The sequence below is a fragment of the Lissotriton helveticus genome, chromosome 4_1, assembly GCF_964261635.1.
Source record: "Lissotriton helveticus chromosome 4_1, aLisHel1.1, whole genome shotgun sequence".
NCBI lineage: Eukaryota > Metazoa > Chordata > Amphibia > Caudata > Salamandridae > Lissotriton > Lissotriton helveticus.
The window spans coordinates 1,310,555,560-1,310,582,640 of record NC_136063.1 but is presented as its reverse complement, the minus strand read 5'-3'; positions in this window follow the sequence as shown (position 1 = coordinate 1,310,582,640).

Genomic DNA, 27,081 nt, shown 5'->3' with positions numbered 1-27,081 from the left:
CAGGGCCGGTTTGGGTAAGCCGAGTCGCCTATGTAGGGGGATGACAGAGACAAACATCACAACAAGATATGGTGGGTACCCCATGCAACACAGAGATCACAAGAGTCCCCACTGCACACTCACCAACAAGCCACGCTTGACCGGGTCGCAGATTAGCCATGAGTCGTGGGACATTGCTGCTCCGCATGATGTGGGCGTCATGTGCAGATCCAGGAAATCTTGCACACACATGTGAGATGATGTTGTTTGCCAGGCACACCACCTGCACGTTCAGCGAATGGAAATGTTTGCGATTCCTGAACACTTGTTCCCGTGCCCGTGGTGGAATGATTGCGATGTGTGTGCCATCAATTGAGCCCACAACGTGAGGTATGTGGCCCAGGGCATAGAAATCAGCTTTGACAGCTGGCAACTCTTCCGGACGTGGGAAATGGATGTACTCATCCTTGTACAGCATCATAGCTGTTAAGACATCCCGAAGAACCGTGCTGAACATGGCCTGTGACATCCCCCCGGCATGTCCAACTGTATACTGAAATGTGCCAGTAGCAAAGAAATGGAGTACCGCCATGACCTTTGCAGTGGGTGTAATCGACCCAGGATACGTCCTACGTGGCTGCAGATGAGGAGACAATTGAGCCACAAGCTCCAGCAACCGACGTCGATCCAGCCGGAATTTCCGAATCACCTCCTCGTCAACCATATCCTCCAGCACAGTGTATGGCCGATGCACATTTGGAGCCCTCCTGTGTGGGAGAGAGATGTAACTTAGGTCAACTTGCAAACGACGCATACGTGTACAACTCCATCACATGTGAACCTTACTGACAATACTTCAGTCTGCACCCTAATGTTTAGTAGCCACATCACAGACACACATGCAACTGCATGCACACAAACGATAATTATACACACGCCATGTCATCAAGCACACATGCCAACACCAAGAATGATGTACATACGGTAATTACATGCATGGTGACACAACGTACAAAACACATACACGGAATGCATGTGTACCACCACCACTGCAGTCACCTCGCCAGAACAAGACACAGACAACAGATGCATAATTTGGCCACACAGCCGTGATGTACTGTGTAGTTGTGAAGATGTAAGAGCGTATGTAGGGTCACACCCGACGTCAACACGTACAAATGCACATCTGTTGCCCATTGTGTGCCCACCGATGGGCATTGCATGGACACACATGCTACATTGTATGACATATGACCTTTCCCTATCACGCTCACATCCCTCATGACGCAACTGCACACAACACATCACGGTGCAGCGTCTGACAAGATAACATAATTGGCGCCGCCATGGCGGTGCTCAACTTCCGCTACTTCCCAAAGGCCAGACGCGGCCAGCGGCCCTCTTCCCATTGGCTGCATGTGCGGGGACCGTCACGGGCACACATCGGCAACCGCACGTGCAAGCCTCAGGCACGGATGCTTCAGTTGCAACAATGTTCTATCACTGGCGCCTCCATGGCGGTGCACGTACTCAGCGGGGGAGGTGCAGGCCTATTCACCCTTTAGATGTACTCAATGGACATGCCAGTTCATGCCCCCCTTACAGTCACATTGCATCATCCACCGTACACCGGCCGGAGCGGCCGGGCCTAGGACGGCCGTGGCCGGCCATGTCCACAACCGCCGTGCCCGGCCATGAACACAACCGCCGTGCCCGGCCATGTCCACAACCGCCGTGCCCGGCCATGAACACAACCGCCGTGCCCGGCCATGTCCACAACCGCCGTGCCCGGCCATGTCCACAACCGCCGTGCCCGGCCATGTCCACAACTGCCATGCCCGGCCATGTCCACAACCGCCGTGCCCGGCCATGAACACAACCGCATGGCGGGCACGGCGGTTGTGTTCATGGCCGGCCACGGCGGTTGTGTTCATGGCCGGGCACGGCGGTTGTGGACATGGCCGGGCACGGCGGTTGTGGACATGGCCGGGCACGGCGGTTGTGGACATGGCCGGGCACGGCGGTTGTGGACATGGCCGGGCACGGCGGTTGTGGACATGGCCGGGCACGGCGGTTGTGGACATGGCCGGGCACGGCGGTTGTGGACATGCCGGCCACGGCCGTCCTAGGCCCGGCCGCTCCGGCCGGTGTACGGTGGATGATGCAATGTGACTGTAAGGGGGGCATGAACTGGCATGTCCATTGAGTACATCTAAAGGGTGAATAGGCCTGCACCTTCCCCGCTGAGTACGTGCACCGCCATGGAGGCGCCAGTGATAGAACATTGTTGCAACTGAAGCATCCGTGCCTGAGGCTTGCACGTGCGGTTGCCGATGTGTGCCCGTGACGGTCCCCGCACATGCAGCCAATGGGAAGAGGGACGCTGGCCGCATATGGCCAATCGCAAGTAGCGGAAGCTGGGCACCGCAACAACAGGGCCAGTAATTGGCCCATCTCACGATCACGCTTCCAGGGCTGACCAATTGCTGGCGACGTATGCCACTGACACGTGCTGAGGGCCCTATATATGTGTGTTGGGCAAAATGACACTTCCTACCCTGGGGACCAGTGCTGCCTGTTCACCTCGACCTGCTGCTGCTGCTGAGCTGACCACCGACTGCTGCCTGTGACCATCACCTCGACCTGCTGGTGCTGCTGAGCTGACCACCGACTGCTGCCTGTGACCATCACCTCGACCTGCTGCTGCTGCTGAGCTGACCACCGACTGCTGCCTGTGACCATCACCTCGACCTGCTGCTGCTGCTGAGCTGACCACCGACTGCTGCTCTAGTGCCATACTCCGTGATCTTGCCATGTTGAGAGGCAAAGAGATCCGGTCTCGACCCTTCACCGCCGCGGAGCTTGATGTCCTCGTGGACGGTGTACTCCGCAACTATGGACGCCTCTACGGCGCACCAGGACGGGTGGTAAGTGCAGTGTGGGACATGTTGGTGTGCATGAGGGGGCCAAATAATCAGGCCTATTTCTATCTTAGCTGTGTAGTGTGGGCTAGACATATGTTCATGATTGTGCATGGCTGCTGACAGTTACGTCTTGCCCCTATGTGTGTGACAGGCCACCTGTCCACTGACTGAATCCCTTTTGTCTCCCATCATGGTAGGTCAAGCTGCACCTTCGCAAGGACCTGTGGAGGAGCATAGCACGGGAAGTACGGGCATTGGGGGTGTGCAACAGACGACATACACACTGCCACAAACGCTGGGACGACATTTCCAGGCTAAGCAAGAATGTAGCGGAAGTAACACTGGGCCTGATTCCAAGGACGCCCCGTCTGGCCCGACGCTCCATGACCCCTCTCATGCACCGTATCATTGCAGTGACGCATCCTGAACTGGCCGAACGTCTGAGTGCCGATCAACAGCAAACTAGCGGTGAGCAAACTGTCTGTGTAGGAAACCTGTGAGTGCTATGCATGTATTGGTGCACAGAGACACTATTGAGTTCCGTGTTGCGTATGTATGTCTGTGATGCCATTTTGGTCCCATTGGTTGGTTCTCATTTGACATCCAGGTCCGCCATGTTGACACGCCACTTGCTTAGTAGTTGAGTGTTGAGGCACATCCCCTAGTGGTCCATGGCCCCATGGCAGAAAATGTGAGGATGACTGGTAGAGGTGGGCCATGTGCAGGATGAGGGCTACAAAATCTTTGTCAGCTATGTAATTTGCCAATCCTGTTCCTTCTGTACGTCAGTCTGCCCATGACTCACACATCTTTTATGTGCATTTCAGGTATGACAGAGGACACTCAGCCACAGACGGCGGAGAGTAGTCGAGGAAATGAGTCCGGCTCAGACTTCGCACACACGCAGACTGACACAGAGGAGGCCAGCGCCGGAGAGGGGGACAGGACCGTCCCTGAGGACTCGCATGTGGAGACACCATCGTCCTCCTCGTCGGACACTCTTGGTGAGCCTGCACTGTTGTCACAGACTGGGAGTGGGCACTCTTCACCTTCTGTCGGAAGTAAGCACACAGGGCCCACACTTCCACAAACTGCACCATGTACTGTTCGTGGCCGGAGGAGTAGGGGGAGCAGAGTGGCGTTCGGTGCAGGCACCGCTGCCCCTGCCACGGTGAGCCAAAATGCACTGTGTGCTGAGGCCGTTGATCTGCTGCGACAGCTGTGTGTGGGGCAGACCAATATGACAAATGCTTTCCAGGACCATGATAGGAAGTTGGGGCAGGTGGTGGCTTTCATGGAAGGGATGCATGGCGATCTTGCAGGTCTACACAGGACAGTGCAGTCATTGGCAAGCAGTGTGTCGTCTGCAATAGTACAGTCGCATGAACAGGGTGCTACTTCGGTTTCCCCATCTACACCACTGGATGTCTCAGGGGGTAGTGATTATTCAGAGCAGGACTCAAATACAGGTTATTGCACTAGAAGCAGCGTCAGACAGCACGTCAGGGCACGCAGGGCACAGACCCCATCCCCTAGATCAGCTAAATCTGTTCAATTAGACAACGTCAGATACACTGGAGTACACACACAGGATCCGCAAGTGTTGTTGGGGGACATGCCTTCAGGAGCTACACAGGCATTCAACACAAAAGGTACTCCCAAGGCAAGGGATACTCACATGTCCATGGACTGTACCTTGGACAAGGCCAGTCAGAAGACAAAGGCACCTACTAGGAGCAGGGAGACTCCCAAGGGCAGGCCCACAGCAGAGGAAAGGGACACTCCCAGGGACAGTGACAAGACAAAGGCACCTCCTAAGAGCAGGGAGACTCCCAAGGGCAGGCCCACAGCAGAGGAAAGGGACACTCCCAGGGACAGTGACAAGACAAAGCCACCTCCTAAGAGCGGGGAGACTCCCAAGGGCAGGCCCACAGCAGAGGAAAGGGACACTCCCAGGGACAGTGACAAGACAAAGGCACCTCCTAAGAGCAGGGAGACTCCCAAGGGCAGGCCCACAGCAGAGGAAAGGGACACTCCCAGGGACAGTGACAAGACAAAGCCACCTCCTAAGAGCAGGGAGACTCCCAAGGGCAGGGACACACACAGAGAGCAGGTGTCTACTGGAGACAGGTGCACCACAGACGACAAGTCTGCTGGCAGGAACAGGGCGGCGACCAGGGCACAGGCTACATCCAGAGACAACACTCCACCTAAGGATAAGGCACATCCTACGGACAAGGCATCTAGCATGGACAATGGCGCAATCAAGGACAGGCATACTTCACCCCTGGCTGCACTGAGGCTGATGTTTTCTACTAAACGCCAAACTGATGTCTCCGCCGCGGAGTCCCCCCATACCTCCACTCCCATCCAGGCCAGTCAGAAGCAGAGGAGGGTGTCCCCTGTTCTTGCATCCCCCATTACACATGATTCCGAGTCCAGGCGGCAGGCACAGAGCAAATGACAAGCAGGCTCCCGCACGTCCCCAGAAACCAGATCCCCGGCAGCAGATGCTCCACCTATGGTGGGTGGTGATTGTTTGGCGTCCCCACCACTTGCCAGTCCTGTCCTGTCCAGGGTGCACACACACATCCCTAAGAAACGCAGACACACACCATTGACACCTGGCAACCCCGATTTGGCTCTAGGTCAGCTATCCCCAGCTCCCAGGCCCACCCTGCCTCCAGGCCCATACAGCCCTGTGGCTCATCATTTCAGTTGTCACAGTGGCGCTGGTGCAGTTGACTCTCATGTATCAGATGGTGGCACAGTGTCAGTTGTGCCCTCTCCTGTTGCAGGTCCTGGCAGTGTATCTGGGTCTATGGCTCATGTGTCAGTTAGAAGATCTGTGGCTGTGTTGCACACTCCTGTTTCTGGTGCTGGCAGTCTGTCTGGGTCAGTGGCTCACGTGTCAGTGACTACATCTGTGGCTGTGTGTCACACTCCTGTTGCTGGTGCTGCCAGTGTGTCTGGGTCCGTGGCCCATGTGTGTGTCACTCGGGCTGTGGCTGTGTCTCACACTCCTGTTGCTGGTGCTGCCAGTGTGTCTGGGTCCGTGGCCCATGTGTGTGTCACTCGGGCTGTGGCTGTGTCTCACACTCCTGTTGCTGGTGCTGCCAGTGTGTCTGGGTCCGTGGCCCATGTGTGTGTCACTCGAGCTGTGGCTGTGTGTCACACTCCTGTTGCTGGTGCTGCCAGTGTGTCTGGGTCCGTGGCCCATGTGTGTGTCACTCGGTCTGTGGCTGTGTCTCACACTCCTGTTGCTGGTGCTGCCAGTGTGTCCGAGGCAGGTAGTTCACGCAGTCCCCCTGATTCTGTGATGTGAGGTGCTGAAGACTTCACTCAAATGTTATTTCACATGGTGTGTCCATTGAGAACTGCGTGGCACTGTTGTGGTTCCTGTGACGGGTTGGTAGGGACACGTACTTGTGCAGCCTATGATGTACCTGCTCTGTACTCTACAATGCCCTGTTGATGCTCTGATACTGCATACTGCCCTCTCGTTACCTGCCTATGATGTACCTGCTCTGTACTCTACAATGCCCTGTTGATGCTCTGATACTGCATACTGCCCTCTCGTTACCTGCCTATGATGTACCTGCTCTGTACTCTACAATGCCCTGTTGATGCTCTGATACTGCATACTGCCCTCTCGTTACCTGCCTATGATGTACCTGCTCTGTACTGCGCATTGCCCTGTTGATGCTCTGTTACTGCATTCTGCACTCTCACGTGCTGCCTCTGATGGAGCTGTTCTGTGCAATGGACTGTTGATGCACTTGGCCCCTCTCACGTGCTGCCTCTGATGGAGCTGTTCTGTGCAATGGACTGTTGATGCACTTGGCCCCTCTCATATGTTGCCTCTGATGGAGCTGTTCTGTGCAATGGACTGTTGATGCACTTGGCCCCTCTCACGTGCTGCCTCTGATGGAGCTGTTCTGTGCAATGGACTGTTGATGCACTTGGCCCCTCTCACGTGCTGCCTCTGATGGAGCTGTTCTGTGCAATGGACTGTTGATGCACTTGGCCCCTCTCACGTGCTGCCTCTGATGGAGCTGTTCTGTGCAATGGACTGTTGATGCACTTGGCCCCTCTCACGTGCTGCCTCTGATGGAGCTGTTCTGTGCAATGGACTGTTGATGCACTTGGCCCCTCTCACGTGCTGCCTCTGATGGAGCTGTTCTGTGCAATGGACTGTTGATGCACTTGGCCCCTCTCACGTGCTGCCTCTGATGGAGCTGTTCTGTGCAATGGACTGTTGATGCACTTGGCCCCTCTCACGTGCTGCCTCTGATGGAGCTGTTCTGTGCAATGGACTGTTGATGCACTTGGCCCCTCTCATATGTTGCCTCTGATGTACCTGCTCTGTTGCCCACACTGCCCTGTTGGTGCTCTGATACTGCATTCTGCCCTCTCGTTACCTGCCTATGATGTACCTGCTCTGTACTCTACAATGCCCTGTTGATGCTCTGATACTGCATACTGCCCTCTCGTTACCTGCCTATGATGTACCTGCTCTGTACTGCGCATTGCCCTGTTGATGCTCTGTTACTGCATACTGCCCTCTCGTTACCTGCCTATGATGTACCTGCTCTGTACTCTACAATGCCCTGTTGGTGCTCTGAGACTGCATTCTGCCCTCTCGTTACCTGCCTATGATGTCGCTGCTCTGGTGCCCACTTTGCCCATGCTCACGCATACACTGTGATTATTCCCCTATTTTGTACAATAAAGGTAGTCTATCAAGTCTCGTGGTCTGTCGTTGTCATTCCTGCTTGCGTACTACAAATGTGTATTCGTATATGCTTCTCATCAGTGGTGTCGGTAACATGACACTCCCCCTCCCTACGTCACGTCCCTTGCTGGTATTCCCCTCCAGACAGCCAATGGTTTGTGCCTTACCTGCGTCGTCGTCCATAGTGGGCCATGACTAGGACGTGGTGGATCGCGAAGAGCATCGGGAATGCGTGTAGCGCTGGGTCCATGGTGGTGGTCAGCTTGCGGTGGGTATCTCTGCTACGTCACCTATGTTCGCTGTTTGGATTCCGCCGTGTTCAGTCAGGTTGTTTTTCCGCTGCGGTTTTATGTGGAGTTTCCGCCATCTTGATTTGGGGGACGGTCTTAGACGTCAGTACGTACGGCGGGGCCTCCGGGATTGTTCCGTCCGCCACGTGGTCGTGTGTAGTTCGGCGGCGGTGCGTCCTTTTCCGTCGCGGACGGAAACTTGACACGTTTTCCTATCCTGATATGGCGGACGGAGTATCCGCGGCTGGCGGACACGGAAAGGGCTTTTTCCGCCTACTCCAGGGCCGCGGTGGCTCTTCCGTCCGCCATCCTAATGAGCCCCTTAGTGCAGATTTTTGGGGGTGTCTCCATATGCTTTGATTGAAATGATAGTGACAGCCTTGTATTGCTGTGTGGGGTAAATTTTTTAAATGGTTTGAATCATGGCTTGTTCAAAGTCTATGATTATTTTTTGGGGTTATAGTTATTTGCTTTTTGTTTAATGTAGTTCAAGAGGTCTTGGTAAGTTCTGCTTGGTTTGGAATACATTCTGAAGGTCCCATTCATCATCCACGTTTGACAATGTCTAAGTATTTGGGCCATATTGCAAATTTGGCAGTCTTGGAGCAGTCCGCCATGCCAGCATCCTGCTCCAAGATGTCAAACCCGCAGTCAGTCTGCCTGCTGGATTAAGAGTTGTAATCCTGGCAGGCAGACCTATGGCAGTGCCTTTCTAAAGGCCCATAGGAGAGCCTTGCAAAGGCACCACCGTGGGACCGACGCAGCACGTTCCTGCATGGACAGAAATGCACAATGTTGTGCATTTCTACATTTGCTGGAGCAGGGGGAGCAAAAATACAGAGGACACACCATGTGCCCTCCTGCATGCACCCCGTGCTCAGAGGCAACAGGGGGCCTGCAGGGCCCCCTTCCATTCCTCACCACCACAGTTTTCATTGCAGGCTCTATGCCAGGAAAACTGTGCTGGTGAGGAAACTCGTAATATGCTTGGCGGTGCTGCCACAGCACCACCAGCATATTGAGGGCCTCAGACCGCTGCAAGACCACCAGGGATAGCAGTTCCCTGGTGGTTGCAGTGGTACTATGGAGGTCCGACTGCCTAACTTGTAATAAGGCAGTCGGACCTCTAGTGCAGCTGTAGCCTCTAAGCCACCTTGGGTTTGGCGGCCCACCGGACCACCAAAATATTAATAAGGCCCCCAGTAAGTTATATTCTGTAGATAATATTATTATTCATTTATCATTATTTAGGTTATCATGTAAATGGAAAGGTTCTTAATGTTGTGTCATTGTTAAATGTTCAGGAATTACTTTGTCCTGATGTCTTCTGGGGGCAGGAGTAGTATTGCTGGTGGCTCTTTTAGTTCATGCAATTAAACATTTTAAATGGTAGTTGGCCTGTGATGTGTTCAGGATCTTTAGGCAGTATGGCCCTAATTGCAATGGCGGTTGGACGAGCATCCGAACCACCATTGCCCAATTACGACAGGACCACCTTGCAGGCAGTCGTAAAATGCTATTTTCTACTGCAGCTTGAGCTGTGACCCAGGAAATAGGCCGCAGCAGAAGCCGCAGTAGAGAAAGGCAGTTGTGCACATCCATGCACCGTGTGCCAGGCACCATGTGGTGCATGGCACAAGGTGCATGGATAAGTGGGAGGCACTACATGTGCCCCCTAGGTCACTAAGCAGTGGCCCACGGGGGATGGGGGCCCTATTGGATACCAAAGTCCCTTTCTGGCTGCCTTTCCGTGGCAGTCTTACTGCCATAAAAAGGCAGTCAGAAAGGGACATTCTAATCCCTACCGTGGTTCCTGCGCATGCACTGCCTCCATTCTAGTGATGGGATTCCTACCGCTGCCCGATGGGCTCCTTGAGCCTGTTGGAGGTGGCGGTCTTCACCCCCAACCGCTGGGCTCCAACCGCTGGTATTGTAATCTGGCGGTCGAACCACTGCCCTGGATGTCAGTGGGACTGCCACCGATGGCAGTCCCACCGACAGCCAAATTAGGCCCTTGATCTTTCAGGATTTTGCATGTGGGTTCCTGGGAACTAGTGCTTGCCTCTCCCATGTATTCTAATACTTCCATTAGTTCTATTTCTGTCACATTTGGGGGGTGGTTGTTCTCTCTTACATGAATTACAACATCATTGTTTGTAGTTGCCCTCTCATAGCATGTACTGGAATACTATTTGGTACATTTCCAATATATATTTTCTGTTGAAGCACTTTCTTTGGCTATAAGTGTAGGTCATGTGATTTAGTAACTGCTTTCCTTTCTGAGTGGTGATGTATTTTGCTGACAGTCATTATATCTGAAAGTAGTATAATATTATAAATATATGCAATAATTTAAGGTTTGTACATTTGTTAAATACATGTAAAATTATGCAATCACCTCAGTTTTGTATACTTACATGTATGTTCAGTTAATATGTTTTACACAGTTTTGCAGCCTTTCTATTGGGGGAGTTCTAATGTGAAGCAGGTGTTTTCTTTTCTATTGGATAAAAAAACATTAGTTTAATTTTAAATGTTAATATGTTTTACACAGTTTTGCAGCCTTTCTATTGGGGGAGTTCTAATGTGAAGCAGGTGTTTTCTTTTCTATTGGATAAATAAACATTAGTTTAATTTTAAATGTTAATTTGGTGGTAGTTTGCAGAGGTTCAGGTCGTTAGGTTAATTTTTACTCGTTATTCGGGTAAGTTGACAATTTTTCAATAATTTATGTATACTTACTTTATTTTGTCATTTTGTTGGTTTGTGGTAGTGATTTTTTTCTAGCAGATTATTGATTTTTCTAGTCGTAGTTTTGTCTTGTAGAAAGTATGTAACGAGATGGAAGTTTGAGAGTATTTTATTCATTAATTGTTATTTTATATTTGTAAGTTTATTAACAAGTAAGTTTTCGGTTAAATTTAAGTTTTACCTACTTGGGGCCTGACTACGAGTTTGGCGGTCTTCAAGCGGGCCGCCACGCCAGCGTCCCACCTGAAGACCGCCAAACTCATTCGCATGTCGCCTGCCAGATTACGAGTTTATTCGTGGTCGGGCAGGCGGTGCTTTCGAAGTCCCGTGGAGCTGCCTTTCTAAGGCACATATGTCATCCTTAGAAAGGCAGTGCCACAGGACCACCAAAGTGCATTCCTTCACGGCATGAACAATGCTTTAATGCAAAAAAAGATAAAACAAGATGAGTCCATGTGCATTATTTTTGCTGCATGCGTAAAAGTAGATGAGACAAATAATGTTTGCACCACGGCAAGCATGGGACAGACACATTTCCTACTCTTTCCTAATATTGCCAATTAATGTTGCAGTGTTTAAATAAAAAGTGGAGAAAAATAATTTTCTCTTCTTTTCAAGTGTTGCTGGGAAATACCATTTTGAATAGAATATTCTAAATGTGCATTGCTTTGTTTAAGAAATGTACAAATCTTTTGCCAATATTGACATTTTGAATCACTATGGTACCCATTACGATGGCGGTCGGACAAGTGTCCGCCCGCCATTCCTGCGGGCAGGTGTCCATCTAACAATGATTCGGCAGTCCCACCTACCCGATTAGGTAAAGACCGCCATGCAGGCGGTCATGAAATGCTTTTTTTGTTAAACATATCTTTATTGGCGTTCAGCATATACTTCGTATAGTACATCAAAAGCAGTATCCAAGCCATAATACAAAGCATTGCATCGTTAGAAATAACAAAGTTGAATTCATATATTCAGTCCAAGCCCAAGCCTTCTTGTGTAACAAACCTAGAGGAACAAGTACAGTGCCTGGTAATATAAAGGCATGGGGTGTCCCCACCTTAAGGATGTATATGTTCAACCCGTCTTTTTTTTGCGACAGGATTTTACTCTAAACCTTCCAACTAGAAAGGTACCCCAAAAACAAAAACCCACCCCCTCCCAATAAACAATGTGGGTGGTGATGGCGGCGTGTAATCGCGGAGTTTTATGGTCTATTCAGGCGGTATACATTTAAAATTGAAAGAGATGCATCCCCCTAACTGAGGGCGGACAGACAGCCAGAGGCAACCCTCATGTAAAAAAGGCAACCAGAGCTCCCCACGTGTATTCAAAACTTTTATAATCATCGCAGAAGATATCTGTCTTTCTCTTGAGACAGAGTAGTTTCCAGAGCCGGGAATGCCATAGTGACAGAGTGGGAGCTGCCTTTTTCTTCCATGCAGCCGCGGTTGTTACTTTCGCGGCCCCTATGCATGTCCACATAATGGCCATATCTGCCTAGGTTTGGTGTTCGAGAGCTGCATCACGGATGCCTAGGAGGACCCTTCTATGGTAGTTGGTATGGGATAGCCCAAGATGCTCTTAATTTGTGCTAGGATTTCCTCCCAAAATGGTCTTATTGTGGGACCGTCCCACCAAATATGTTGGAAATCGCCTAGTAATCCGCAGCCCCTCCAGCATCTATCAGATGTATTCAGAAAGATTTTTTAAAGCTTAGTTGGGTAGAGGCACCAAGCCATCAATGTTTTCAAGCGGGCTTCCCTGAGCTCCTGAGAGTGATTACATTTTGTTATATTTGTCCACAACCCGGCCCCTTCCTTATCGTGTATGTCCCTTTGTATTACCCCCTCCCACATAGCCATGTACCTAGGACATGGAGAGTGTGTGGATGACAGAAGAAAATTGTATAGGAATGAAATCACCCCTCTCATAAAACCTACCTTCTGCACAAATATCTCAAAACGTGTTCTCTCTCTTGTAGTCTGTTTGCGAATGGGAAAGGTAAGGGCCCAGTGTTGTAAAAAACTGTTTGCTACTGCGGCTCGTGCTGGAGATCAGGAAAAAGGCCACAGCACAAGCTGCAGTAGAAAAAGGCACTTTGCGCACATTCATGCACCATGTTCCAGGCACATATGGTGCCTGGAACGAAGTGCATGGATGTGTGAGGGGGCACTAGATGTGCCACCCAGGCCCTTTAGCAGTGGCCCATGGAGGACGGGGCCCTGCTTGGGGCTTCCAAAGTCTGTTTCTCTCTGCCTGTTCATGGCAGTATGACCGTCATGAACAGGCAGTTGGAAAGGGATACCCTAATCCTGAGCAGGCACCACCTCCATTGTAGGGTTAGAAATCTGCCCATCATCATGATGGGACCGCTGCAGTCCAACTGGCTGCTTCTCATGCAACGGTTGGACCGCTGCTTTGGATGGTGGGCAGACCTCCACCAACAGCCTGTTGGTTGCAGTTTACCCACCATCATAATGAGGAGCTATGTGTCTTACTAATCAAAATAGTGGCAGAGAATATGCAGTATAATTTTTCTTTCTTGCCTAATAAGCCACCTTTTCTTGAAACATAATTTAGTCATCCCTGCTGCATAATTGGGGCCTCCACTGCTTTATAATTCCAGTGGCCCAGCTCATATGAAACAGACTCGTCATTTGGTTTCATAACCTGTTTACTCTATTTTTGCTTTAGCGCAAAAGTTTCTCAGGGATAAAAGCTTCATAGTAATCTGTTTGTCCCCTTCAGTATTACATAAGCACACAATAAATGGTGCAAATGGATTGACCTGTTTTTCAAGCAGTGCACAGTTCCTGTATCCTTTATTCTGGACTTGAACAGTTTCATAAAGGCCTGAAGATATATATCCCTTTCACACCACTAGAGGTTAATTTGTTTACAGAAATACTAATTATGAGTATCCATACATGGTCCGCTAGTGCTTCTATATATTGCTCAACTTCGAATTATTTCTCTATCTTACTGTATGTTCACACTCTGTCTAAACTTTATAACAGGTTATGCATGTATCATGCCTTTATTTTTCATGATTCCACCGCATCCAATCGCCATGGTGACAACAGGGAGGGCTTTATACATGTTATAAATAAATAGACTAAAAATAAGTGGAGGAAATGAGCATGTGCTAAGAATGGTACTTAATTTTCTTGTACTGAACTTTTATAAATAAATAAATGGGTATTATAAAGATGTATTTTGTAGTTAAAATTTCGGTCAGATCACATAGTCTAGAATCATATCTTCAAGTTTTCTAAATAAATGTGTCTCTGCTGCTGTAAAGGAACAATGTAGGGTGAGGTATACTATTTCATTTCTTAAGGAACACATATTTAGAAATCACCATACCTCTTTTTTATTTGAATACTTTTTTTTAACTGTTAATGAAAAGATCAGAATAGCAATTATAGGAAAGAATCATAAGTTTAAAAATCATAAATATATGTCTTCAATAGGATTGTTTATCACAAGACAACTTATAATTTTTTTCACATTTCTTGCAGTATCTACAGTATAAGGATTTAGGGCCAAATTATGATGTCAGACTGACATATGTCCGCTCAACACTGCAATTACAATGCAACTGCACATTGTGCAGTCGCATACCCCCATTTGTTTATGGAAGCTTGAGACAAGCTCCCATAGAAAAATGGGAGAATCTGTTCATCCCTGCACAGCGTGGCAGGCATATCACAGTGCATGCCACACGGTGCAGGTATTAACAGGGGGCCCCCAACCGGAGGCCGCAGGATGAATGGGGCCCTGCTAGGAGCCTCTAATGTCACTTTCCGACAGGCTTTCTATGTCGGAAAGCCCGACATGGAAAGCCTGTCGGAAACTGACATTGTAATCCCTACGGTGGAAACGCCGTCCATAGGGATTACGTGCCGATCTCCAACTGGCTGACAGGCTCCTTGAGCCTGTCGGAATCCAGCCAGAATGACCGTCCGGTTTCAGTTTCGACCGCCTGCATTGTAATGTAGCAGTCGAAACTGAAACCGCAATGAGGCTCAGAAAGCCTCCGATCTGTAGTCAAAGGCTTTTCAACCCACATCGTAATGAGAACCTAAAGAGTGATTTCTGCCCAATGATTGTTGTTCCATTCTCCACAATACTGTAACCTAGTATTGCATTTCTTACCTTCATTACTCCAATTCCATTTTACTTCATACCAGTCTTTATATAGGTTTGGTGGAAGCCACTGACATCTCCCTTTTCCTGGTTAGTAGCTTGCTGTCTCAGGCTCTCAAGAGCAGGACAGCTCTTCCCTAGAGGGTCCCCCTGAACCTAGTAGCTCTGCCAGGTCTGCCCAAGTTTCTGGGGTTCAGTTCCCTATGGAGATGACAGGTCTTCTGCCCTGAGGAGAGGAGACCTTTGCTTGTGGCTGATTTGAAGTTCTTTTCCCATACGTCTTGCCTTTTTTTCATGGAGGGTTGGGGAATTATTCCAGGCTCCAACTCCTATTTTTCACTCTGTGCTTTTCACTATGCTCTTGTTTTTACACTCACCCATTCAAGTATACCCAGCATAGCTGCAAGGGTTTTTCTTCAACCTTAGCTCAGGCTGAGGACACCAGAGCATTTCCTAGCAGACAGGCTACAGGAATTGCAGGGGATACCACCACCTCCATATGGCCAGTAACACCTCCCCATTCTAAGGAGACCATTGCCAGGGGATGGACCTTATTCTGGTTGTCTGCATTGAGGACTGTGAATGTCTCAATAGTCAGATACTGTCCTGGAGACATCAGTTTTTCAGTCACCATAGGGACACTTGCATCTGTATCCCTCAGTCCTTCAACTTCAACCACATTAAAATGTGGCTGTTGTCTGCATTTCTCCAGGTTACTGGGTGGGACAGCCAGGGTAGCTACATTCACTCCACCCTCTGAGACTAGAGTTGGTTCATTGTACTCTTGGACATGGTCTTGGTTACCCTAGTCTTAAAACAGTGGTCTGCCTTCTTTGCTAATTCTTGGGGAGAAATTGGACCTTAGTTTACCAGGTACTGATGCATTTTTTCAGGAACACAGTTACTTAACAGATTCTCTTTCATAATAAGATTTTAAGGCCCATCATAGTCTTGCAAAATGTTACCTTTTACCCAGCCAACTAGTGATTTGACTGAGAAGTCAACAAAATCTACCCAGGACTGACTCAAGGTTTTGCGAGTTTCCCTGAACCTGATCTTAGACTCCTAAGTGGTAAGTCCAAAGCCCTCAATCTGGGTGTCCTTCGTGAGGTCATAGGACTCAGCATCCACTGTCAGGAGCCTATCCATGCACTTTCCTCAAAACAATTCCCAGAGTGAGTAGAGAGCCACAATACTTCTGACTGAGTTTTCTCAATGTACATGCCATCTCAAAGGCTGTAAATCATTTGCTGATATCATCACCCTCTACATATTTGAGGACAACTCCTTTGGGGACCTAAGGGTCAAAAGCTTCATCTTTCTCCCTATGCAAACATTTGCTGCCACCAGAGGTGGGTCCCAGGCCCTTCTCAGCTCTTTCCTTTGCTATAGCCAAGAGTTTAGCTTCTAAGGCTATCCTCTTGGCTAGATTTTGAAGATCAGCATCTTCACTATCTACCAGTAGGACTCCCAGCGGTGTTGCTATCAGTAGGGTCGCTGATGGAATCATTATCCTCTTCAGCATCCACCTCCCCTGACTCATTAGGGGTTTCTTTCCATGGCATGGTTCTATCATTTTTTGCAAGCAACTCTTGCAGATGTGCTTTAAGTGGGTTTAGACCCCATGGCAAGGTTCCATGCTTGGCAGACAAACTTTTGTAAGTGCCCAGGTTGAGCTCCTGAGAGAAACCTGCTGCCTCAGTCATGGTATTATAGTAGTTGAGAAATTAACAAAAGTTCTAAGTAGACTTTACAAAGGGCCTAACTAACTAAACACTTTAATTCTAAACAGTGTGGAATGGGGGACTTAACACAAGTCCCTAATAGTTACATTAAACAATTTAGAAAAAATCAAAATTGACAAGAAATATTTTTACCGAAAGACCATTTTGGATTCCTTAGTGGAATCACTTATTAACCAAGGGGTTCAGCAAATGTCAAATCCTGTATCCCGACCACTGCACCACCAATGTAGGACCCAGACCCTTTATATAGTGTACCAAAAAGAGGTATGCTGTGCAAAGAATCCAGGAATCACTTATTAGTGGAAAGAGGCTTATAAGTGGGCAGGGGCTTGTCCACTTTTAAGGGATACCTGTACGTTAACTTTATTACTAGTAAGTTTACTAGTAGTACACATACTAGTAGTAGATTACTTTTGTGAATACCAAAAAGTAGTAATATTAGACTTTTGGTCTAAGTTAGACTTTAGGTCTAAACTTAAACTTCAGGTCTAAAGTTAGATTTTAGGTCTAAACTTAGACTTCAGGTCTAAACTTAGACTTTTGGTCTAAATTTACCTTTATGAATCGGACACTAAGGGGTCACTTACGATCTCGGTCAGAAAGCATTCCGATGGAATCGGTCTTGGAATGCTTTCCGACCGAATCAGATCCTGGGAGTCTGACCGTCCAATTACGATGCATCTGTAGTCTTCCGGATGGAAATTGGTCAGAATCCTATTGAATTCAATGGGAGCCTGTGTTCCGAACAAATACAGAGGCTCCCATTGAAGAATGGGGTGGCTGGGGAAAATTGTGCACCCTGTGGCAGGCACCCCTTGGTACCTGCCACACTGTGCATGGTTAGAAAGGGTGGTCCCTTGGGCAACCCCACGGGACCGAATTGGAAGGCCCCGGGTGAATGGGGGCCTGCTACAGGCACCCAAAGCCAGCTTCTGACAGCAGATATGAGTCCGAAAATTCAATTTGGAAGGGCTGTCCGAATCTGCTATCGTAATCGCTGGTTCGGAAAGCTTATGAGTCGCTCGGAAACGCGGCCCGTAGAAACACACGTTTCGGCTCCGAACGACTCGAACTTTCTGAATGCCATTCTGTTTGGATTCGGAACTGATTCGGAAAGTCCGAACATCGTAATCTCTCAGTCAGAATGGTTTCCAAATAGATCGGAAACAAGTCTTCCGAATGCGATTCAGAGGCCTTCCGAATGGCATCGTAATCGACCCCTAGTTGTACAAAATAAGCACCTTCCAAACATAATGGGGCCTATTAGGAAGCTGCATTTCATAGTATGTTTTTTAATACTACAGTATTTTTACAAATGTTCTAGAAAATGCTATTCTAAATCTACCAGTGGAGTTTTAGTCTCAGCCTCTAATATCTTTTTCTGTGCAGAGATCTCCATCCAAATGCAGAGTCTCTGCACACATAAGTATACGTTTTAGTAGTAAATGTAGAAAGGACAAAAGAGTGGTTAGAAAATGGGGAATACTTACAACTAAGTGGGAGGGGTTTGGGAGGTCTATGGAGGGGTTTAGAGTGGGACGTGTTACAACCCACAAAGAAGAAATCCCATTGGTATTCCCAAACTGCCTTTCTGAAGGTACTAAAGCTAAAAAGGAACCCAGAATTACTCCAGGTCAGAGCTGAAGTAAGCCCAGCACCGCACAAGGCTAACCACTGATATTGCAACACCCACCCATGGAAAATAATTGGGGTAAGGACACAAAATAAAACCCAATAGTAAATTATGCTAAATTAAAATAAATTATGTTAAATAGTTTTTTTAATTTATTTATTTATTTATTTATTTATTTAAAGCTTTATTTATCATTTTCCAAATAAGAAAAAGCAACACAAGGAGTGGATCACATTCGCGGTGTGAGTCATACAATGAAACATATTCATTACAGCGAAAAGAGAACATGGCATGCATATCATATCTATCACAGACAACATGGCAAAGTAGGGTGATAAACGATATGGTTATACAATAATGTTTCAATTACGAAGAAAAGACAAGTATCTATAAGGATGAACGACTGGATCAAATAGCGAAGGAAACAGGCCAGAGTACAGGGGCCCGGGGACCGGTCTCGATACTCAAGTGTTCATGAGTGCATTTCAATAATGAGAGCAATCAATATCAGGGGATCGTGTCCAGGTCCAGTGGCGGCCTGGCAGCATGCACGTGTCGGGTAAGGTAGGCAGCGTCCCTCAGCCCACCCCCGTTGGAACCACCTGGCTCCCCAATTGGGACTGGCGATCAGCAGTGACCTTATCTATGTAGGTGTGAAAAGGGCCCCAGATGTCCAAAGGGCGTGAAGGGGCAGGGACCATAGTCGAGTACTCCACACAGTTAATGTTACAACTAGCCATGCTCCGGAGACAGAAGTTCAAGCTGGGGGATCGTCTGGCGCACCAAAGCAGAGAGACCTCTAGCAGAAAACCCAGAGCCGCCAGTTTGCGTATAGGACGTGGGAAATTAGCAACGTACCCCAGCAGCGCTATTTCGGGGGTGGGAGTCAGGTGAACCCCTAGTATTTGACTGAATGTAAGATGTACCTGGGACCAGTACTCGCTCCGCAAGGGACATGTCCAAGCAAGGTGGGCAAAATCGGCGTGAGGAGCCCTGCATTTGGGACATTGGTGTGGACGGTCAGGGTCTATCCTGTGGGCTAACGCAGGAGTGTGATAGAGCCGGCATAGGAATTTAAAGTGAATGAGTTTGTGTCTGCTATTTATCAAGACTTCTCGTGTAGCTCTGCAACACTGGGACCACTGGTCATATGCTATCGGTTTACCCAGATCACTCTCCCACGCCGTGCGAACCCTGGCGTCCAGTGCAGGAAGAGCAGCACTGCATAATCTGTATAGTCTAGCTACTAAATGTGTACCCGAGGGGTGCTGGACGACAAGCAAGAGAAGGGAAGCAATACAAACACCGCGGATTGTTGCTTCTGTGGGGAACGCAGCGCGCATCATGGATAACAGTCTGGTTAGCACAAAGGAGTCTATGAAGGAGCGGTCAGTAAAACGGAGATCGTCAGCTATAATGAAGGCATGACCATCAGGGAAGAGATCGCCGATAGTGCAGATGTTGAATTTGGATAGAGTCTGTTTGACAACAGCTTCCCCAGTTATAGGGAGCCAGTGCGCATTAGGAAGGGGGAGAGAGGGAGAATACAATATTTTCAGACCAAGAAGTCTACGTATCTTGTCCCATGCCCAACAAGTGGATGAGACTGTTTGTATGTCCTGGGGGCCTCAGGGAACCCCCCTGGGAAGAACTGTGGATAGCGGAGTTGGGAGTACCAGGTTGGCTCAGGCTTTAGATATAATATGCGGGCATCAGGGTGGAACCAGGAATACGTAAAGGAACACTACGCGACCAGGAAATACAAATAAAAGTCGGAAACGCCTAGGCCGCCTCTTTCACACGGGAATGTGAGCACTTGCCAGGACACACGCGGATTCTTGTCGCCCCAAACCAACCGCAAGAGTAGGGAACGCAGCTGGGAAAAAAAGGTCTTAGTTAGGGGGATAGGAATGTTATTAAAAAGGTATAAAAACCGGGGAAGCACGACCATTTTGATAATGGCGATCCTACCCGCCATGGACACCGGGAGGCGTATCCAGCGGTTGATCTGATCCTCTAGGAAGTCCAAGGCTCTACCATAATTTAGCCTGATAATGGCTACGGTATCAAGGTGTATATGGATCCCTAGGTATTTGACAGAGTCGCTGCACCATTCCAGTGGGAACGGGCAGTCCCATTTGGCGGTGCAAGGGGTAAGAGGAAAGATTAGAGATTTATGCCAATTTATGCGGAGACCAGAAAACCTGCAGAATCGGGCAATTTCCAAGAGTAGAGGTTCCAAATTGATGTGGGGCATTCTAACATAGAGAATCGTGTCATCAGCGTACAACGACATCAGGTGCGGGCCCGTACGAAACTGGAGGCCTCGGAACAGATGTTTTTCTTGGAAGTGTCGGACCAATGAGTCAATTGCTAATATAAAAAGCAACGGGAACAGAGGGCATCCCTTGCGTGTGCCGCGCGATAAGGGGAATTGTTCTGTAATGGTGCCGTTCAGGCAAAGCCGAGCTGGGGGAAGGGTGTACAATAGAGTAACTGCAGCCACGAAGCATTCTGAAATACCCATACGCCTCATGACGGACAAAAAAAATGGGCAATCTAGTGAATCGAAGGCCTTCTCGGCATCTAGCAAAATAGCGGCGGCCGGGGTAGCAGGGTCGATGCGGTGTAAGACCGAGAACAGGGTCCTTAAATTCAGGGAAGTGGAGCGATGAGGGACAAACCCGGACTGCACCGGCGATATTATGGATTCCATAAGGAGAGAAAGTCGTATGGCGATAACTTTGGCTAAGATCTTGTAATCGAGGTTCAGTAATGACAGGGGCATATATGAGCTGCACAAGGTGGTGTCCTTACCCGGTTTGGGGAGCAGAATTATTACTGCCTCTCTAAATGTAGGGGGCAGATACCCACGTTCAAGTGCCTCCGCATAAACCTCGACCAAACGGGGGACAAGCTCCTCTTTATAAGCCTTGTAAAAGTCGGCTGAGAAGCCATCTAGGCCGGGAGCCGACGAGCCCCTCAGTGCGTCAATGGCCTCGATTATACTGTCAGAGGTGATTGGTAGCGCCAAGAACTCCTGCATGTGTTTCTCAAGGTATACCATAGCAATCTCATTCAGATATGTGCCCTGGTCTTCTAGATCTCCAGACGCGGTAGATTTGTATAGAGTCTTGTAATAGGATAAAAATGTGTCGCATATCTCTGGTGTGGAGTGTAGTATGTCCCCCGTCTGACCTGTGATTGCCGTGACATAGGGTGAATGGTGCGGGGGCCTAAGTAGCTGCGCCAACAATTTACCGGGTCTATCTCCCTCACCGTATTGCCTCGCCGTGTATTGCCTGGACAGAAACTTCAGTTCCCTATCAGCCGCTTCCCGGAACTCAACCAACAATGCCAATCGCTGTGCCTCACTATCCGTGGAACGGTTGTGAAGTAGTTCGTCTTCTAGGGCTGCAATGTCTTTTTCAATGCGGGAAAGGGTGGACCTAATGTCCCGCAGGACTCCCACATGCGTGGCAATACAAACACCGCGGATTGTTGCTTTAAACCCCTTCCACAAGGTCGCCCAGGTCTCTACAGATCCCGTATTTAATTCGAAATAGTCCTCTATGGCCTGTCTGATTTACTCCGTGAACACCGGGTCCGCCAAAGCCCTCCCAGGAAACCGCCATTGCCTCTCGTATCCGCCTAATCTGGGAATCCCCAGCTGCAATATCACAGGTGAATGATCTGAGAGAGTGCGTGGCAGGGTAAGCAGGTTCTCAACCCATCCCGCGACCCCAGGTGAGATGAGCCAGTAGTCAAGTCTAGTCCATGTATTGTGGAATCCGGAGTGGTGTGTGTATTCCGGATTATTCGTATGTAACCGTGCCTCTAAATCTATAAGGGAAAAGTGATTGCATAGATCGAGCAGAATGGGACGTGATCTAGTTTTCATGTCAGGGGAGGAGGAGGTACTGTCTCTAGGGGGATTCATTAAAAGGTTGAAATCTCCGCCGACAATCAGATGGCCAGGGTCTATCGTTAGGAGCTTCAATAGGAGGTCGTGGAAAAAGGAGGGGGTATCGATGTTGGGACCATAGATTCCCACCAGAGTGACCCTGTATCCCAAGTGGGAGCCCAAAACAATCAGGAATCGGCCCCCATTATCCACTATAGAGGAGGATAACACAAATGGGACTCTCTTGTGTATAATAATAGCAACCCCTCTGGAGTATCTACTGTAGTGCGAGAAATACCGATGCGGGCCCCAATTCCTGGCGAGTGACTGTGAATCCAAGGGGCGTAAATGTGTCTCCTGTAGGAAGGCAACATCTACCCGTGACTAGACATATAATTAAAAACCTGTCTGCGTTTCAGAGTATCGTTAAGCCCTCTAACGTTCCAGGACATCAGAGACAGCCTGGACGGGCCTGTCTGAAGACCTAATCTGGCCATCTGGGGAACCACGACTCTTCTGTTTTAGAATGCATGCCAATAATGTGTAACTCAGGTGTATAACGTGATCCGCAATCATGAGAATAAACATTAATAAAAAAAAAAACACCCACCACCCCCCACCCAGCCTCACTTCCACCCCACAGAGGCATACCCCAAATGATTTCAACCATGTATAAGTAAAGAAAATCAGCGTGGAATTGACGTAGAGAACATACTGCATTATCAGAAGAAGCTCCATGAACAGAACTATAGCGGCATTCGCCATGGGGGGGGAGGCAATGCAGTGCAGAACGGGTAAGCCCGTCCATCAAGACATACAAATATCAAAAATAAAAATGAACAATCCTGCAAGCGTCAGAGAGAAACCAAAGGATGTTCGTTGAAGCAAGTTCAGCCAGACCCAGTCTCCGTAAAGAGTTCAACTCTACCATTGACGTCTATCTTAAGGCGTGCTGGATGGTGCATACCATACTTGAGGCCCAGGCTCCGAAGTGTAGCCTTGACACCATTATAATTCCTTCGGGCCTCCTGGACAATAAAGGTGAAGTCTGGGAGGAAAGATAAAGTGCTGCCCTGCCATGTCAACACACTCTTCTCTCGTGCCGCCCTAAGGGCAGAATCTCGGTCTCTGAAGTTCATGAGACGGGCGATGATGGGGCGAGGAGGCAGACCAGGGCGAGGTCGAGGCCCAAGAGATCTGTGGGCACGCTCCACTACAAATCCCTGAGTGAATATCTCCCTTCCAAACAGTTCTACCCGCAATTTTTCAACAAATTCGTCCATGCGTCCCGTCGATGTCGTCTCCGCAACACCAAGAATACGTATGTTGTTGTTTCGTCGACTACGTGCTTCGAGGTCTTCGTTCTTCACCGCCACCTCCTTGAGAATCTTTTCAACCCGTTTAAGCCTCTTCAGTGCCTTGGAAGCATTGTCCTCAGCGTCGGAGACCCTAGACTCGACCACGTCTAACCGACAGTCGTGGGCCTGAATCTTGGAGCCCATGTCCGCCATTTTCTGCTCCAGACTGTCGAAACAGCCATCTAATGCCTTAAAGCTCACCCTCATTTCCGTCATCATGGCCGTAACCAAGGAGGTGGTGTCCTCGCGGTCCGAGCCCTCCGCTGCACCTGAAGAGGAACCCTGGGGGGGGGGTCCGTGGAAAGCATGGATGTCTTATCAAAGCTGAGTTTACGCTGGTTAGGGTCTCTTTTCCCCATGATGGCAACAGGTGGGTGAATGGCGAGCAGAGGCTGTGTGATTAGAGGTAAGTGCACAAGAAGCCCAAGAGGGTATAGAGGCAGTGGGAAAGGCGGCTCGGAGCTATGGAATCCGAGATCAGGGCAGGCACTGCTGCTGGAAGGTTATTTCCAGTGTCGGCGGAGGACGTCGGCCCTAGCGCAGTAACAGCAAGGGGGTCACGAGCCCCTCCCGTGCGGGATTATAGCAGGCTCTCAGGCCCCTGAGTCCCCAATGAAGTGGGGCAGTATCCAGCGCAGAGTCGCAGGGCATGCTGTAGTAGAAGGCCCAGGGCAGCAAAATGGCACCGGTAAGTAAGAACAGCCGATGGTCAAGGCCCCAGGTGTCGTGAGAAGGCTCCAACAGCTCAAATATACACGGTGCGGCAAGGTGATTAGTCCCCAGTTGTAGACCGCCGGAGATTGTGGCTAACTTCCCAGCCACGCAAGGCCGCTGGCTGCACCAAGGCCCAGCCGATATCAGGGCGGGGCCGCCCTAAAGCCAGTGGGGTGCCGGCATCCGCAGCGCCCACCATCTCCCCCAGGCCACCCCCGCAGCGCACAGAATGCCCAGCACCGCACCCGGGCCCCAGCGGCCACAGCCGCAACTCCAGGCCCCAGCCCACCGTGCCGTCCAAGGCCTGAGGGCCGCAACCGCGTCCCCGGGACCCCGAACCGCAACGCTGCGGTGCCGGACATAGAGAGGGCGAGGGCCGGGGGAAGGGCGCCGAGATGAACGCGCCGACTGCTGCAGCAATAGGTGCCGGGAGCCACAGGGGCGCAGCAAGCGTGACGCACACTCACCAGCCGGGCGCAGTCAGGGAGGCCTCACGCAAGAGCCTCGGCTCACGCTCCCCTCCGCCCTATCTTCGGTGTCCTGCGGCAGCGGAGGCCAAAATTTCACACGCCGACGAGGAGCAGGATCGGCTGCAGGATGGTGTGTCGTGGTCCTCTCAAAATTGAATATTTACATAAGTAGCGCTGGAAACGGGCACCCGGTCGGCGGAGCTTCAAACAGAGGCGGCCATCTTAGTCGCCTCCGTGGCCACGCCCCCTTATGTTAAATAGTTAAAAATATAAGTACATATAATTTAATGTTAAGAAAAATATATAAAATGAACACATATTATTTATTTATTTTTGATCAAATTTATTTTATTGAGTTCAGAAATGCAATACATAATAGCATTTGTACAGATATAACGTTGCGGGTGACTTCCAATCCCAGTTGCTGCATATGCGTTAGATATCTGAGCATTGGGGACGGATGCCATGTGTCCATGTGAGCTCGTGAGATAGAAATCTGTCAAGACAATGCAAGCTAGAATTCCTGTACCCATACCTCCCTCGTGGCCCTCCCTAACCCCAACGGCCTCCTACCCCATGTGCCCTCCCCCCATTCTTCCCCCCTCCCTCCGGAGTGTTCTGATGAGTCGTCGGTGGGTGACTGAATGGACCTGATTTAAACAGTGCGCCCCGTATGGTCCGTCGTTTTGTGGAATTCATCCGCTAATCTGAGGACCCTTAGGTATTTTGGGCACGTAAGCTCGTTAAATTCTTGGGTTAGCAGGGAGACTAATGGCAGCCATGTTTCTTTAAAAGTGTCTGATGTTTGTGTGAGTGAGGCTTGTATCCTCTCCATCCCCATTATGTACCATAGCCGGTGAAGCCCCCCTGTGTGTGTAGGCTTTCGTGAGGTGCCCCAGAGTGATGTGTTGCGCTGCTGCCCCTATAGCCAGTTCTATCTGTTTCCCCCGTAGTGATTTGAGCGGGATCGTGAGTTTGTTAGGGAGACCTAGTATCGTGTATGCCTGGAAACGGGGTATCTCCGTCTCAAAGTAGGCGTCCCGGAGCACCACCTCCCAGTATTCCTGTACCTCTGCGCAATCCCAAAGTATGTGGAGCATGGTCCACGTGTGTCCGCATCCCCTCCAGCACGTGGGGTCTTTTCGTGGGTTACTCTGGTGCAGACGCTCCGGTGTCAGGTGCCAGTAATAGGCCACCTTTACCGCCGATTCTCTACTGGCTGTATTTCTAGCGGTGTGGTGCACCCGATAGAAGATGTCGTGCCATTCTTTGTCCGAGAGCGTGCGTCCCAGTTCTCGCTCCCATCGCCTCTGACCTGCTGACCGCGTCGTGGGTGGGGGGGAGCCAGCAGTTTATATAATTCTGTGATTGTCGGTGAATCTGTGGATTTGGTAAGAAGCCATTTCTCATACGGGGTGAGGGGGCAGCTCACGTGAGGTACAATGTCCTTGTGCGTAAGCCAGTGCCTGAGCTGAAAGTACTGAAAGCGTTGCGGTTTGTCAATCGCATACATGTCCCTTACTGTGTCCAATGTCATGAAGCCCTGTAGATCGAACAAGTGCCCCGCTGAGAAACACTCTATCTGCCGCCACTGTGGGAAGGAGCCTGGGAGCGTCCCAGGCGGGAATGCCGGGTTAATCAGTAGAGGTGTCATCGGTGATGGAAAGGATGTAAGGCCCTTAGGGACCACCACTGCATCCCATACCCGGAGAAGCGTCCTGGTAATGCGTGGTTTTTTGATGTAGGCCGGCCTATCTGGACGTGCCAGGAATGGGACTCTCCAGAGTGGCATGCCCGCCATGGCCCTGTCTTGGAATAGCCAGTGTTTCTCCGAAAGTGGCCGGGACCATTCTAAAAGGTATCGCATCTGCGATGCCTGGAAGTAGCGCTGTAGGTCTGGCACGCCTATCCCCCCTCCGCCGTCACCCGTGTGATCAAATCACGCCTCAGTCGAGGGCGTTTACCGGCCCAGATGTATTGTTGCATGGTGTCTTGCAACTTCTTGATCATGACTAGAGGAGGGGTGACCGGGATGGTCTGGAAAAGGTAAAGCCCCCTTGGCAATAGGGACATTTTGACAGCAGCCACCCGTCCTAGCCACGAGAGAAGTTGTTGTCGCCATCTCAAAATATCCCCTTGGATGCGCACCAGAAGTTTGGAGTAGTTCAGTTCAACTGTCTGGGCTGTTGTGGGTGTCAACTCAATCCCCAGGTACTGCAGTGCCATTTGTACGGCTAGCCCCCCCATCTGTAGCGATCCCCTGTTGGCCTGACGGGTGTTGCTTCCCAGGGGAAGAATTACAGACTTCCCTACGTTCATTTTGAAGCCCGATACCTTCCCGTACATCTCCATCTCCTTCAGAAATGCTGGAATCGATACCCTAGGATTGTCCACGGCGACAAGAATGTCGTCCGCGTAGAGGT